Here is a 14,684-nt window from a genome sequence, read left to right on the forward strand (position 1 = left end):
ATTAATAAATGAAACTATGATTTTGTTTTAAAAGTACATTTGAATTTTCAATAAATACATTTCATACATACTGGGATCAAGGAATAAAATTGTGACAAAAAAAATTTAGCCTTGGAAATTAAAATTTAAACATGATGCCAATTAAGTTTTAAAATTGATAATAATGCAGGAAATATTTGCCCATACACAATCACAACTTCACAAAACTTGTGTGAAAAACTAGGTGTGCTATTCCACACCCTCTCTAGCTCCTGTCCATCTCTCTGTCTTTGTACCCAGCCCACATCCCCCCATTCCTGAAAAGTACACTCTCTTTTCAATTACACTACTGAGAAACTCCAGTCTTCTTTAAAGCTCAAAAGCCACCTCCTGCACAAGGCCTTTCTTGATTACCCTAGTGCCTCCCTACCACCTCATAAAGACACATGCATATGTACATATGTAAGTATATATATGCATATAGACATACACACATATATATATACATGGGTGTATATACACACACATATATACATGGGTGTATATACACACATACATATATGAGTGTGTGTGCATGTGTATGTTGTCTTCTCCTACAGAATATAAGCTCCTCAAGGGGAGAGATGTTTGTCTTTGTAGCTCCTGCACTGTCCCCATCATAGAGTAGGTGCTTTTCAAATAAATTTTGTTGCTCTTGATGGTCTCACTTTTTCATTCTAAGGAACAACTACCTGTGTTTATAAAATTTCAGTTTTCATGAGTTACACGTCCAGTGGTACCTTTGAGTATTTAGAAGTCCCTTATGTGGCATCCAATAACAATTCCTTCTTTTTCCAGTTGCTGTTAGTTGGTCTACTTTCATCAATTCTTTACCAAGATGCACATTCTGGTTGGTTAAACCATCTATCTAACTGGTCAGCACCTTTCCGAGTTCCAGAGGTTTCCTAACATGTTCTTCCATGCCATGATTTGTCTGCTTGAGATCTTCAGTCTATGAGAATCAGGAAGAAAATAACCAGATGGTTTCTGTGGTTAGATTTCTTTTCATAGCATAAGTTGGTGTTTTATAATAAAACAGGCATGTAATAAAAACAACTTTATTCATTTTGGTTTTTTGCATATAATTTTTGGGGGAAATACCTATATTGGTAGCAATGAAGTGACAACTCAAAAATTATTTCCTTATTGCCTTAATAATAAATTTTTCTTGGCTAAAGTGCCATCATTTTAAATGTCATTATCAGAAATGTAACTCTTTTGCAGGGATAATTTTAGTGTGGTGTTAAAAAAAAAGAATGGGAGGAGTGAATTCAGAAAGCCTACATTCCAGTCTTTATTCTGTCACCTTCTCTAATACTTCTGTGCCCTTGGGTAAATCAAACTTCTCCTAGCCTGAGTTGGTTTTCACAATATCTAAGGTATTTTCCAGATCTAAATCCCATGAGCATTTTCTATAACATACCACCAACTGACTTGACCATTTTCATCAGCAGTAAACACTGACTGGGCTCATTGTGCGAAGCCTCTTGCTAAGAGTTCTGGAAGGCACCTAATCTCATCTTACTATGATCTACCACTCCCCAAGGAAGATGGCACCAGGTTAAAAAAAAAAAAAAAAAAAAGATCACTCCCATTCCTACAACTATCTAGATGCCTTCAATCTATTAGGCTAAAAGAGGGTATGGGGTAGGATTGAGGGAACCAATATCAGATTATTTAGAATGAAAAGAAAACCAGGTTTTCAATCTTAACACTTCTTTGCATTCATTCATTCTACAAATAAAAGACACTTTGCAAGGTACCGTGCTACGTACTTCACAGCGAAATACAAAGACATACAATTTAGTTACTGCATTCAAGGATTTTATAAATACTATATCATCCCTAGTTATTTAGCTTCAGATTCATGCTCCTTCATTCCCCCTTTCAATCCCAATACCAGACCAAAAACAAATAGAAAAACTCCCAAAATATGGAAACCTATAGCCATTTCTTAAAAATGAATATTTTGCCTATACCTGGACATCTATATCTGTAATCATATTAAACTCCTAAAGAGCAAGGCCTATTTTAAAAATCAGATTTTTAACCATGCAAACATCACTGTTTTCAATACTTACTGATAAGCATAAGAAGAGCACAGAAATTTTAAGGGTGATGTTCTCTGTTTAAAAATAGATCTTCCCATTACCTCTCATAAATTCATGTGAAGTAACAAGGATATATGAGTATATGGGAAAAAGTCACACAGGATAAGAAGGTATGGGTAGCTTACAATCTATCCTAATGGAAAAACTGTTCATTATCAAGGAGACATAAATCTACTGAAATATTTAAATATACTGTTATAAACCCTGTCAGAGATGCTTATGAATTAGGGTCCCAGAGTACCTTTCAGGGCTATGATGATTCTAATAGTTTGGGTTCTACCCAGTAGCCTAGGAAAATGATTACAAAAGGACCCATAGATTGAGCCCAAATTCTTATATGCAAATACAATGACTTCAATATGTCAAATGGAAATTTTAATGAAAAATAATTCCATACTATGTATTCTGTTGTAAGCCCAATCACATAATAAAATAATATCTTTGATATAACTGAAGTGGAAAAGTTAAGCAAGTCTAATTATATATAATATTGAAATGTAACTCTACGGAATCAAAACCCATTCACTTTGACTTCCAAAAATTAAAAAAAAAAATCTTAAGAACTGGTCATTTGTACATGAAATAATTAGAAGAAAATTTAATTATGACATAATAGCAACACATAAATACAGGAAGCAAATAACAGGAATTGGTTTACTTCTTGACTCTAAGCTGTCAATAACAATATAAGCATTTAAGTCTGAACTGTTTGGCCTTAAAGAATTTATAGACTTTTCTTATTAGCCTGATTTGCTATGTAATATCAACACGTATTAATGTAAGAAAATGACATACACGTTTATTTAATTGTGATAACCTGTAAATTTAGCTTATGGGTGAGTCTCTCTTGTTTTCTCACTTCTTGGGGAGTATTGTGATATTTCTCAGCTTTATTTATTGGAGCCCCTAGGCCAAAATCATGTTCTTTGGTGGTAACCTGTTAGGAAGATTGAAAAATACAGATTTCCATGTAAAAATGGCTTTAAGATTTGTAAAAATAACTAATACATTTTAACAATAAGGACATTACTCTAAGGATGCACACAGAGGCAACAGCACATCAACAGTCCATACCTTCAAAGAGTTCATGCTTATACATAACAAATAATATGAAATTACTATTTTCATTTTTAGAGTCTTGAACTATATTTACCTGAGAATTAGAAAAGTCTGTCTCCCATCCTTTGGGATGAGGAATAACAATGTTTACCATTAGGGGATGACATAAAAGTCAAAGCTTCTGCATCCAAAACCTCCAAAATAAATATGCAATGGTCCCAGGCCATGGAAGAGCTCAAAAAGGATTTTCAAAATCAAGTAAGAGAGGTGGAGGAAAAGTTGGGAAGAGAAATGAGAGAAATGCAAGAAAATCATGAAAAGCAAGGCAACAGCTTGCTAAAGTAGACTCAAAAAAAATGCTGAAAAAAATAACACCTTTAAAAATAGGGTAACTCAATTGGCAAAAGAGGTTCAAAAAACCAATGAGAAGAAGAAGGCTTTAAAAAGCAGAATTAGACAAATGGAAAAGGAGATTCAAAAGCTCACTGAAGAAAAAATATATCTTGTATGTACATAACTGTTAACATATTGTCTCCACCATTAAAATATGAGTGCCTTGAGAACAGGAACAATGTTTTTGCCTTTATATCCAGTGCTTTGCATAGTTACTGAAATATATTAAGTGCTTAATAATGATGGTGATGAGTAAATATCCAATATGCAACTGGTGATACAGGCTGAAATCTGGGGAAAAGACTGGGGCTGGATATACGGATATTTATCAGTATGGAGAAGATAATTAATCCCACGGGAGCTGATAAGTTCGCAGAGACAGAGAGAGAGAGAAAGAGAGAGAGCAGAAGAAGAGGACATAGGATCAAACCTTGGGGAATATCCAGTTATAGGACATGGTATGGATCAAGAACCAGCAAAAAAGATTAAGGAGTATCAGATATATAGAAAAACCAGAACAAAGTACTGACACAAAAACCTAGAGAGGAGAAAAAAATTCAGAAGAATGTAAGCAGCCATGTCATATGATGCAAAGAGGTCAAAGAGAAACAGGACTGAGAAAAGGCCATTAGATTTGGCAACCTCTGGTAACTTCAGAGAGGGCAATTTCAACTGAATGATGAGATCAAAAGCTAGAATGCAGAGGGTTTAGAAAAGACTGAGAGAAGTATATGGAGACACTAAGTTTGGACAGCTTTCTCAAGGAGTTTACCCACAAAGGGGGAAAAAGATATAGAAGATAGTTATAAAGGACCTGTGAAGAAAGATATTATCCACCTCCAGAAAAAGTACTGATAAATAGAAGTATACATAATATGTTTTTACATATAGTGATAAATCTGCATCAAATGTTCTCTAGTGCAGGGTGGAGAGGAAAGAATGGAGACAATTTGGAACTTACACTGCAATCCAAAAAAAGGGAAAAAAAATACATAGAATACAAAAGTATTCATTAGAATAAAAGAAAAAGAAAGGGAAGGTAACAATGAATGGGGGAAAAATAGACAAAAACATACAATGGCAATAAGACTCAAAATAAACAATAAATGTATATAAATATTTATACAAGTATAAAATACGCAAATTGACAATAAACAGGAAGCAAAGAACAAAATAATAAATCAATCTTAAGGAAAATAACTAGCTTCCAAATAAAAAGGCAATAGGACTAAATGGATTCATCATTTATTTCTATGCAACATTAAAAAAATTTCTCCATATTATGCAAACTATTTTTTTAAATTGAGAAATATGACATTTCACCTCTTTCTACAAGTTTTGATCCCTTAACCTGGTAAGAATACCATGGAGAAAAGGTAACTAAAGACCTATATCCTATAAACATACATATATGCATTTATATACACACATACATAATATAACTAAATAGTGGCTAATAGAACACAGAAATATACTTTGAATATTATTCATTATGCTCATGTAAAATTTATAACAGTTATGTATTAGGAAAATAATCAATATAATACACTATATGATAGTATGCCATGCTATTATTATGCTGAAAATAATTAGTATATAGATTATATAATAATAAAAAACCAAATATCATACAATAATATTAACAAATGCAGGAAAAACTTTTGACAAGCTAGTTAGTGCACATTAGAAATATTTTAAAGTAAAGGAACTGGTACATCATAGCCTTCAGATTAACAAAGAATAACAACATACTAGGATGATAAATGTTGGAAGAGATGTGAGAGGGCAGGCATACAAATGTTTGTGGAGGTATGAAATGATCCAAACATTTTGGAAAGCAATTTGGAACTATGTCCAAAAAGTTATTAAACTGTCCATGCCCTTGACTCTGCAATACAACTATTCCACTTACACCCTAAAGAAATCAAAGAGGGAAATTTTTTTTAACTGTAGCAGTTTTTGTTAATATCTCTAACTGGGGAGTGGAGCCAAGATGGTGGAGTAGAAAGACGCACATACTCTAGTGCTTCCCCAACAGCCCATAAAATACCTGTAAAAAACGACTCTCAACAAATTCTAGAGCAGCAGAAGCCACAGAACAGAGTGAAAGACGTTACCAGCCAAAGGTAACCTGGAAGGCCAACAGGAAATGTCTATCTCATGGGACACTGAGCAGAGCAGAGCCCAGCCCCAGCCACGTGGCACTGGGAGGAACAGGACCTGAACAGACCTCTGGGGCAGAGTTCCCAGCAGGGAGGGTCCCAGATCCCTCAACCCACAAGAAACAAAGAAAGCTCCAAAGGTCAGTGCGGGAGGGCTTTCCCAGCTGGGCAAGAGAGGAATGGAGTTCCTTCAGCAATAGCTCCAGGCGATGGCAGCAGCAGCAGACTGCAGGCAGCTACAGTGGGCCGGGAAGCAACCTGGGTCCACTATCCAGGCAGCTCAGCTTAAAAAGCCTCTGGCAGTAGGGAGCAGCTGATCTAAACTTCAGCCCAGAGTGGCGGCTCCACCTCCACCCAAGGCCCTGGGGAATTGAGCAGCTGAGTTGAATCTCAGCCTTGAACACAGTACTAGGGACAGAAAGAGCAACAAGACAATCCTCTTGACAAAGGATTCAGAAGTCAAGTAACTGGCTGGGAAAATGTCCCAAAAAAGGAAAAAAAAATAAGACCACAGAAGGTTATTTTCTTGGTGAACAGGTGTCTCCTCTCATCCTTTTAGATGAGGAAGTACAAGGCATACTGTTACAGGAAGTCAAGACCCCTGCCTCCAGTGTCTCCAAAGTCAACTTAAACTGAGCTCAGGCAATAGAAGAGCTTGAAAAGCAAGTTAGCAGTTTGCTAAAGGAGAACCAAAAAAATGCTGAGGAAAATAACACTTCTAAAAAGAGGCTAACTCAATTGGAAAAAGAGGTTCAAAAAGCCAACGAGGAGAAGGAGGCTTTAAAAAGCACAATTAGCCAAATGGAGGAGAAGGTTCAAATGCTCACTGAACAAAATAGTTCTTTGAAAAAGAGAATTGAGTTCAGGGAAATGAATGACTACGAGATAAGCCAAGTAGTTAAAAAACAAAACCATAAGTTTGAAAAAATAGAAGATAATGTGAAACGTCTCAGTGAAAAAACAACTGACCTGGAAAATAGATCCAGGAGAGAAATTTAAAAATTATGGGACTACCCGAAAGCCATGATCAAAAAAGAGCCTAGACATTATCTTCCATAAAATTATTAAGGAAAACTGTCCTGATATTCTAGAGCCAGAGGGCAAAATAAATATTGAAAGAATCCATCAATCGCCTCAAAGAGACTCAAAAAGAGAAACTCCTAGGAATATTGTGGCCAAATTTCAGAGTTCCCAGGTCAAGGAGAAAATACTGCAAGCAGCTAGAAAGAAACAATTCAAGTATTGTGGAAATACAATCAGGGTAACACAGAATCTGGCAGCTTCTACATTAAGGGATTGAAGGGCTTGGAATAGGATATTCCAGAAGTCAAAAGAACTGGGATTAAAACCAAGAATCACCTACCCAGCAAAACTGAGTATAATACTTCAAGGGAATAAATGATCATTCAGTGATATAGAGGACTTTCAAACATTCATGATGAAAGACCAGAACTGAAGAGAAAATTTGACTTTCAAACACAAGAATCAAGAGAAGCATGAAAAGGTAAACAGGACAGAGAAATCATAAAAGACTTTCTAAAGCTGAACTGTTTACATTCCTACATGGAAAGATAATATTTTTAACTCTTGAGACTTTTCTCAGTATTTGGGTAGGTGAAGGGACTATACATACACAGACACACACGCGCACACACACACACATATTGACAGAGAGTACAGGTTGAGTTGAATCAGAAGAGATGATATCCCCCAAAAAAATAAAATAAAAATTAAGGGGTGAGGGAAGAAAATAATGGGAGGAGAAAGGGAGAAATGGAATGGGGCAGGCTATAACTCATAAAAGAGATAAGAAAAATCTTGTTCAATGGAGGAGAAAAGGGAGAAGGGGAGAGGGGAAAAGTGAAGCTTACTCTCTTCACATATGGCTTAAGGAGGGAACAACATGCACTAAATTTGGTATGAAAACCTATCTTATGCTACAGTAAAGTAGGGGAGGAGGCAACAAGTGGGATGAGGAGAATGATAGAAGGGAGGGCAAATGGGAGAAGGGAGTAACTAAAAATAAACACTTTTGGGAATGGACAAGGTCAAATGAGGGAATAAAAAAATATGGGGGGATAGAATAGGATAGAGGGCAATATGGTTAGTATTACACAACATGATTATTATGGAAGTCTTTTGCAAAATGACACATATTTAGTCTGCACTGAATTGCTTGCCTTCCCAGTGGGGATGGGTAGGGAGTGAGAGAGGGAGAGAAGCTGGAATTCAAAGTATTAGAAATGAATGTTGAGAATTATTATTGCATATAACTGGGAAATAAGAAGCACAGGTAATGGGGTACAGAAATTTATCTTGCCCTACAAGAAATGAGAGTAGATGGGAATAAGGGAAGGGTGGGGTGTGATCGAAGGGAGGGCACATTGAGGGAAGGAGTAATCAGAAAGCAAGGTATTAGGGGGTAGGGAGTGGGGAGAGATGGGGAGAAAAATTGGACATGTTACAAAGTGATGTAAAAGCAATTAGTATTAAAACAATTGACTGAATTAATTACTGAGACTAAAGCAAAGAGATCTTTAGTTTGGGGAAAAGAATTTCACTCTAAGTTTCCTAGAGGCAGGTAACCTCAGGTAAAATTTGGCAGTGATAGAAAAGTTAAGGTTTTAATGGTAAATTTGATTTTATGACTGTTATTTAACCAGGAACTAGAACGTGTACAGAAAGGCATGTAAGCCACTTAAGACTTGCCTCAAAAGGTGTTCCTTAGCCAATGTGAAATTACAGTCATATCTGAAACCTGGTTATGGGAACTTGCCATTTTTAGATGCTATGGGACTATTAAGTGACTGTTCTTCCAAGTCTAACTCCAGGTGTGGATAGCAAGAAAGGTGGTCTGAGCCTCCAATCCACGATGCCAGTAAGCCAGTGAGATGCTGGTATGAACTGAAAAAGGTGATATCATGGGAAGGGTGGGAGAGCAGCTGTTCAGCGTGAGCTGAGGTAGGATTCTCCTGACTCAATTTCCCCACTGACACTTGGCAGATTTGAAGCCTGACTGAATGCAAGTTGACAATCTACTCCTGCCTGGAATTGACACGAAGTTGGGGAGATATTGTTTCCCTGCAACGTCCCTACTATTAATGGCAATTTCCTATAGTCAAAAGCTTTGTAAGCTTAATACCAGATCCATTAAATTATAGATTGTTGGTAGGGGAACATCCAAGGTCAAGTCTAAAATTAAGCTATTAGGCTTAGGACTTTAGACCAACAACAATAAGTTAGGGTCCTTTAATTGTTAGTAACAGTGTGGAGACCATTAGGTCAAGGGCTTGTGAAGGTAGCTTACATAGTTATTATTTGTGTCTCAGCTGGTTAATGTTAAAAAAAAAAATTTGTTTGTGGTCTGTATTGTAAATGCTTTAAAAGAAGTATCACCTGACCGAAGGTTGGAATTGTGTTATGTGATATGAACTGTGCTAAAAATGAAAAATAAAAAAAAATACCTCTAACTGGAAATTAAGAGGGTACTCTCTATTGAGGAATGGCTAACAACTTATGACATGTAAATATAAGGGAGTATTACTGTTTCATGAGAAATGATGAAATAGGCAGTTTCAGAGGCAACTTGAAAGACCTCTATGAACTAACACAGTGAAGTGAGCACATCTAGAAAAACAGTTTATATAATTAAAATATTGTAAAGAAAAACAGCTTTGAAGGACTTTAGAATTGATGAATGAAATGATAAACCAGAATGTCAAAGGACTAAAGATAAAGCATTATACCCATCTGCCTTCCAGAAAGATGATGGATTTAAAATTCTGAAGGAGACATAGATTTTTGGATATGGTCAATATGGGAATGTGTTTTATTAGACTTCAAATATTATTGTTCAATTAGGAAAGGAGAAGAGCGGAATAGATAATAAATGCATGTTTAAACTGAAAATATATGTATAATGGAATTTTTTAAAAAAAATTTAAGTATAGAAACTAGAAATATTTCTCCTTAAAATTATCAAAATAGTATAGAGGAATATCAGATTTCCCCATGAAGAAGAGAGGTAAAATAGGGTCATTCATGCCTCAACTGAAGGAGTTATAAAATGCAAATTTCTATAATGTACAGGGTTTTTTTTTAATACACATAGTACTAAAACTGCTCTGCATCTGTTTTTTCTGCCTATTTTAATTCATACATTTTCTTCTTTTTGTGTGTGTCATTACAACTAACTATCTGCTTTCCCCTTTACAACTCTATTCTTACCCAAGTCTACTCTTGTAACAAAGAAGTACGGTCAGTTCTGCTCTAAAACTCACAGAGCTAAGCAAAACAGAGCAATAAAACTCACAGGACTTATGGGGAAGATGAAGTTATGAGTACAACACTTAAAAACTTCATCAATGACTTATTAAAAAAGGTAGGAACCTAATAAAAAAACAGTAGCAGTTTTATACATGGATATGTTATACATACACTGCTCCCACGACTCTAGAAGACTTACAATAAATAATTGCTCTTAACCTTAAAAATGACCCGAAGTTTGCTTATGGTAGTGGGGTTTGGAAGGTTTGGAGTTTGTGAGTTATTGTCAAGTCATGTAGGTTCCTGTGTTTTCTTTGTTCCTCAAAAAATTAAACAGAGCATAACAAACTCACATTTTCAAAACAAGTATTACAGTAGAAATGTCTACATAGTTAAATAAAATAAATTTATACATTGACTATATATGAAAATGTATGTCTCATCCTAGATCTCTAGGCATAAGACCATAAGATCACGGATACTGAACTGAAAGAGATCTCAAAAACCATCTTGTCCAACCCCTTCACTGAACACACAAGAAAACTGAGGTCCTGAAGGTGGGGGAGCGAATGGTGTTAAGTAATTTATCCATTATTACACAGTTTATAAGCATCAAGATGTATCCAACCACCTCTCTACCAAGAGAGCTTCAGGCTTCTTGGAGTCATGAATGGTCATTGCAATGATTAGTTTCTAAATCTTTCAGATGGCACATTATTACTATTTCAAATTCTTAGAAAACAGAATAGATAAAAGTAAAGAATAGGTTAAAAAGTCATAATATGAAGATAGTATGACAGTATAGTTAGGAAACTTGTGCGGGGTCCCTACTGGGGAAAAGCCACAAAACACAGTAAAAAGTGAAAGCCTTAACTTAACTGTAACCAGTGGAAATCCAGACATGGTGATTAGTAAAAATTGTAACTTAGATACTGAATCATAACTCAAGATAATGTGACCAGTAACAACCATAACACAGACATAATGACCAGTACACAACCCTCTGTTTAGGCATTTATTCAACAACACTGGCTTAATATCCAAGCTGGAAAATGAGCTCATTACTAAGCAGCTCTTCCTTCCTTTGTCTCTGTTTCTTATAATTATCACTGGGCTTTCCTGGGGTTTTTATGGAGATCTATCCACTACTGAGACTGTTTCATCTAGCAGCTGCCCAAGACCAGCACCTATTATAAGTAACCCATATATGATTACTAAAACCAGTTTTATAATCATAATGGAGCTCTTGGCCTCTTTCTTCGGTATAAAACTAAATCCTTTGTTTGAGGAAGCTAAGAATATTCCAGTGCATGGAAATATCTGGCCTTACAACCCAATACACAAAATGATATATTAATACTTTCAATAAGATAGTGTATATCAACCCAATCTTTAGCAAAAACAAAAAGAATTTCAAAGAGAAATACTATGTGTGATAACAATGAATGTAAGTATTTTAGTACTCAACAACCAATATCTACATAAATAAAAAGCCAATTTTAATGTAAAGGAAGAATTAGATAATATATCCAATATAAAAGTTGGGACTAGATCTGTGATTTCGCTAACATAGCAAATTGCTAAATGAGGAAACTCCTTACCAATACAGATTTGTACCTTTTCTGTAACTTCTATAGAAAGTTAGAGCTCTAAGAGGTTAAGTTAATACCTACGGTCATATGGCCAATATATAACAGTGGTAGAACATGAACCTGGGTTTTCCTGCTTGAGACTAGTTCTTTATTCATTATGCCATGCTGCTGCTCATTTGACATGGTGAGGTAATACAGTACGTAAAATGATTCTGGCCATAAGGGCCCAGTCCTTAGACAGTGCTCAGATTTGCCCTTCTCAGTTGTTTATATAGAGCAAGTGCAACATTTTTTATTAACACAAAGAACTCTGGAAGCCAGTTTCAGCCTTTATGATGATGATGAACAGTCTTCTGGTTGGCTGAGGAGCTGAAAGGATAAACGACACAGCAGAGCCTGAGCTGTAACTCCGTGTGTATACAAGAGGTTCAAGATGATCTCTCAGTCACTTCCCTACTGGCTTTTGAGTGAGAACTCCTATGAGCTTCTGGAATGGAGGGAGAGCCAGCCAGCAGCTGTCATGTCTCTTACCCAGTCATCACAAGTCAATGAGCAGGGTACTTTGGGTTCCATACTGTTTATTCCTTCCTAGCTTTTCTGAGATGTTGCCAAGGCAACTAATAAAACTGGAAATCTATCAAAGTTATCAGAGATCCAACCAGTAACTGGAGCCACTGGCAGCAGCATACAAGTCCAGTGAGGAAGAGGGCAGCAGACAAGCAACTTGGCCAATCCAGTCCAGCAGTGGACTAACCAATCAGCTGAGGCATCATTTTCTGCAAGGAAGCTAGCCCTAGACTAGGTCATAGGTTCTTTACTTTTTTGTATTTCAAGGATTCCTTTGGATGTCTGACAAGGGCCTATAGACTCTTCAGAATGTTTTTCTTTTTTGAGAAATGTATTTTTAAAGTTATTTATTTTTAAATTTCTTCCCTCCCATTCCTCCACCCATTGAAAAGGTAAGCAATATGACATCAGTTATACATGTGATATCATGCAAAATATATTTATACATTATGCATGTCACCAAATAAAATAATAAAAAGTAAGAGACAAAAAATATGCTTCGATCTGCACTCAGAGGTTATCAGTTCTCTCTCTGGAGGTGGATAGCATTTTTCATCATTGATCTTTTGGAACTGTCTTGGATCACTGTCTTGATCAGAGTAGCTAAGTCATTCATGGACTTAAGTTCACAGGTTAAAACACCCTAGACTAAGAGATCTTGGAGGATAGTGCAGCTCTAAATCCTGTAATCCTCTTGGCATTATTAAAAAAGGACTTTTAAGATTTAAGAGCCCACATACCTAATTCCATTTTGTTCTGTATTTTCCATTTTACTTTCTGATTTAAATAGCCTTTTTTCTCTCCAAGCTGGAAAGAAGAATAGTTGCCCCCAGTGGTCCTTACACATTAGAAAAGTCTTCAAAACTGCAAGTTGCAAAATGACTTGTTCTGTTTCTTTTCTTTACTAGCTAAGCAAGAGGAGTGACTCATTTATCACAATTGCCTTTCCACAATGCAAATTTGGTGGGGACTCTGTTAAAAGAGAGCTCTCACTAAATGATGAGTCATGAGGTACCTTTCTGCCTATGCCTCACAACCTCTGTATTTTAAGTTTGAGCCCACCTTCTCTGCATAACTCGTATGGGGATATGTGTGTGTGTGTGTGTGTGTGTGTGTGTGTGTGTGTGTGCCCATGTACATAAGGGAAGAGTGTGCTCCCTCTCTGGCTGGGGGAAGATTATTGTGTTCTTGCAATACATTCCCAGTAAGAATAATTTTGTAAAAACTAACTGATGTCACCTTATGGTTCAATATTTGTAAGCACAAAGGTTCATGAGCAACAATACTAAAATCTCCAATATCTCAGGGTTACCCCTGGAATCCTGGGGGAATAAACAGTCATTTCCAATGGGAACATAACCTGTTGTTTTAGTGCTAGTTGGGAGAGTGATTGCAAAGGGGATGCTACAACTAAAAATAGCAATGGCTAAAAATTAATGTATATATTTAATGTAATACTAAAGAAAATTACAATGGAAATTCTGTAGAAAATTAAATAATGTTTTAATAACATTTGTCTGGAAGAACAAACAGACAGGAATACTTAGAGGAATTGTGAAGTGGGGAATGAAAGAAGTAGTACTTGCACTAAATGAGCTCATTATATTATAAAGTTGTAATAACAAAGGCTGTGCCAGATAAAAATTAGATAATAATGGAGAACAGATAATGCACAGTTAGAAACAAAAACATAAACTAGATGAACAGCTGATAAATTCTTCATCCAAAACAGAAGGGGAATGAATTCTTTAATAAATTCAATAAAAACTATTGAAAAAGCTGGATAGCAATCAAGTGGGTTAAAAACGGCATTAACGGGGGGCGGAGCCAAGATGGCAAAGTAGAAAGATGCACATACACATAGCTCCGAACCCACAAACCACAGAACGGCTAGAGGGGACCAAGCCTGGGCGAATTCTGCACCCAGAGACCACGGAACATTGGAGCGAGGGAGATTTCTGCTCCGGAGAGACCTGCAAACCTCTCGCGGGGGGGGGTCCTTCGCGCCGTGGACTGGGCGCCGGGACGGGGAGCAGAGGGCAGCCCTGCCATGGCCACAACACCGTGAGGAAAAGATCCGAGAGGGCTACGGGGATGGGATCTCCAGTGGCCACGTGGGTCCCCCCACCCACAGAGGGACCTGCAAACCTCTTGCAAAAGGTCCGTCGCGCTGCAGACGCGGAGCCCAGCTCAGACCTGCGGCGGCAGCGGCGGCCACGGCTCCGAGAGGCACAGATCTGAGAGGGCTCCGGAGGCAGGATCTTCAGTGGCGGCACGGGCCCCCCACCAACAGGTGACTGACGGGGGTGGGTGAGAGAGTCTCTTTGGCGGGTTGAGAGGGAAGTGGGGTGCCCCCATAATTCGGCCCCCCCCCGGGAGGTGGGGGCTGAGAGGCGGCTGCAGACAGGGGCTCCCCAAATGGGCGGGAGCCTGGATCCATTGTGGAAGGTCTGTGCATAAACCCCCTGAGGGAACTGAGCCTGAGAGGCGGCCCTGCCCCGACCTGACCATCTGAA

The 14,684-nt window shown here is 37.3% G+C and overlaps 1 protein-coding gene across 9 annotated transcripts in view; it reads right to left on the reverse strand.

The window, feature by feature from the left end:
- The window catches only part of TSGA10 (testis specific 10), a 144,888-nt gene that overhangs the window by 84,016 nt on the left and 46,188 nt on the right, over window positions 1–14,684 (reverse strand). For 8 of the 9 annotated variants that reach the window (XR_011968158.1, XR_011968157.1, XM_072614641.1 and 5 more), the window contains exons 2-3: window positions 2,925–3,066; window positions 759–970 (exon numbers count right to left, since the gene is read on the reverse strand). The gene's annotated coding sequence lies outside the window, so the exon portion shown is untranslated. The remainder of the gene's footprint in view (window positions 1–758; window positions 971–2,924; window positions 3,067–14,684) is intronic. The other variant, XM_072614643.1, reaches the window with a different exon arrangement.

The sequence above is a fragment of the Notamacropus eugenii genome, chromosome 5, assembly GCF_028372415.1.
Source record: "Notamacropus eugenii isolate mMacEug1 chromosome 5, mMacEug1.pri_v2, whole genome shotgun sequence".
NCBI lineage: Eukaryota > Metazoa > Chordata > Mammalia > Diprotodontia > Macropodidae > Notamacropus > Notamacropus eugenii.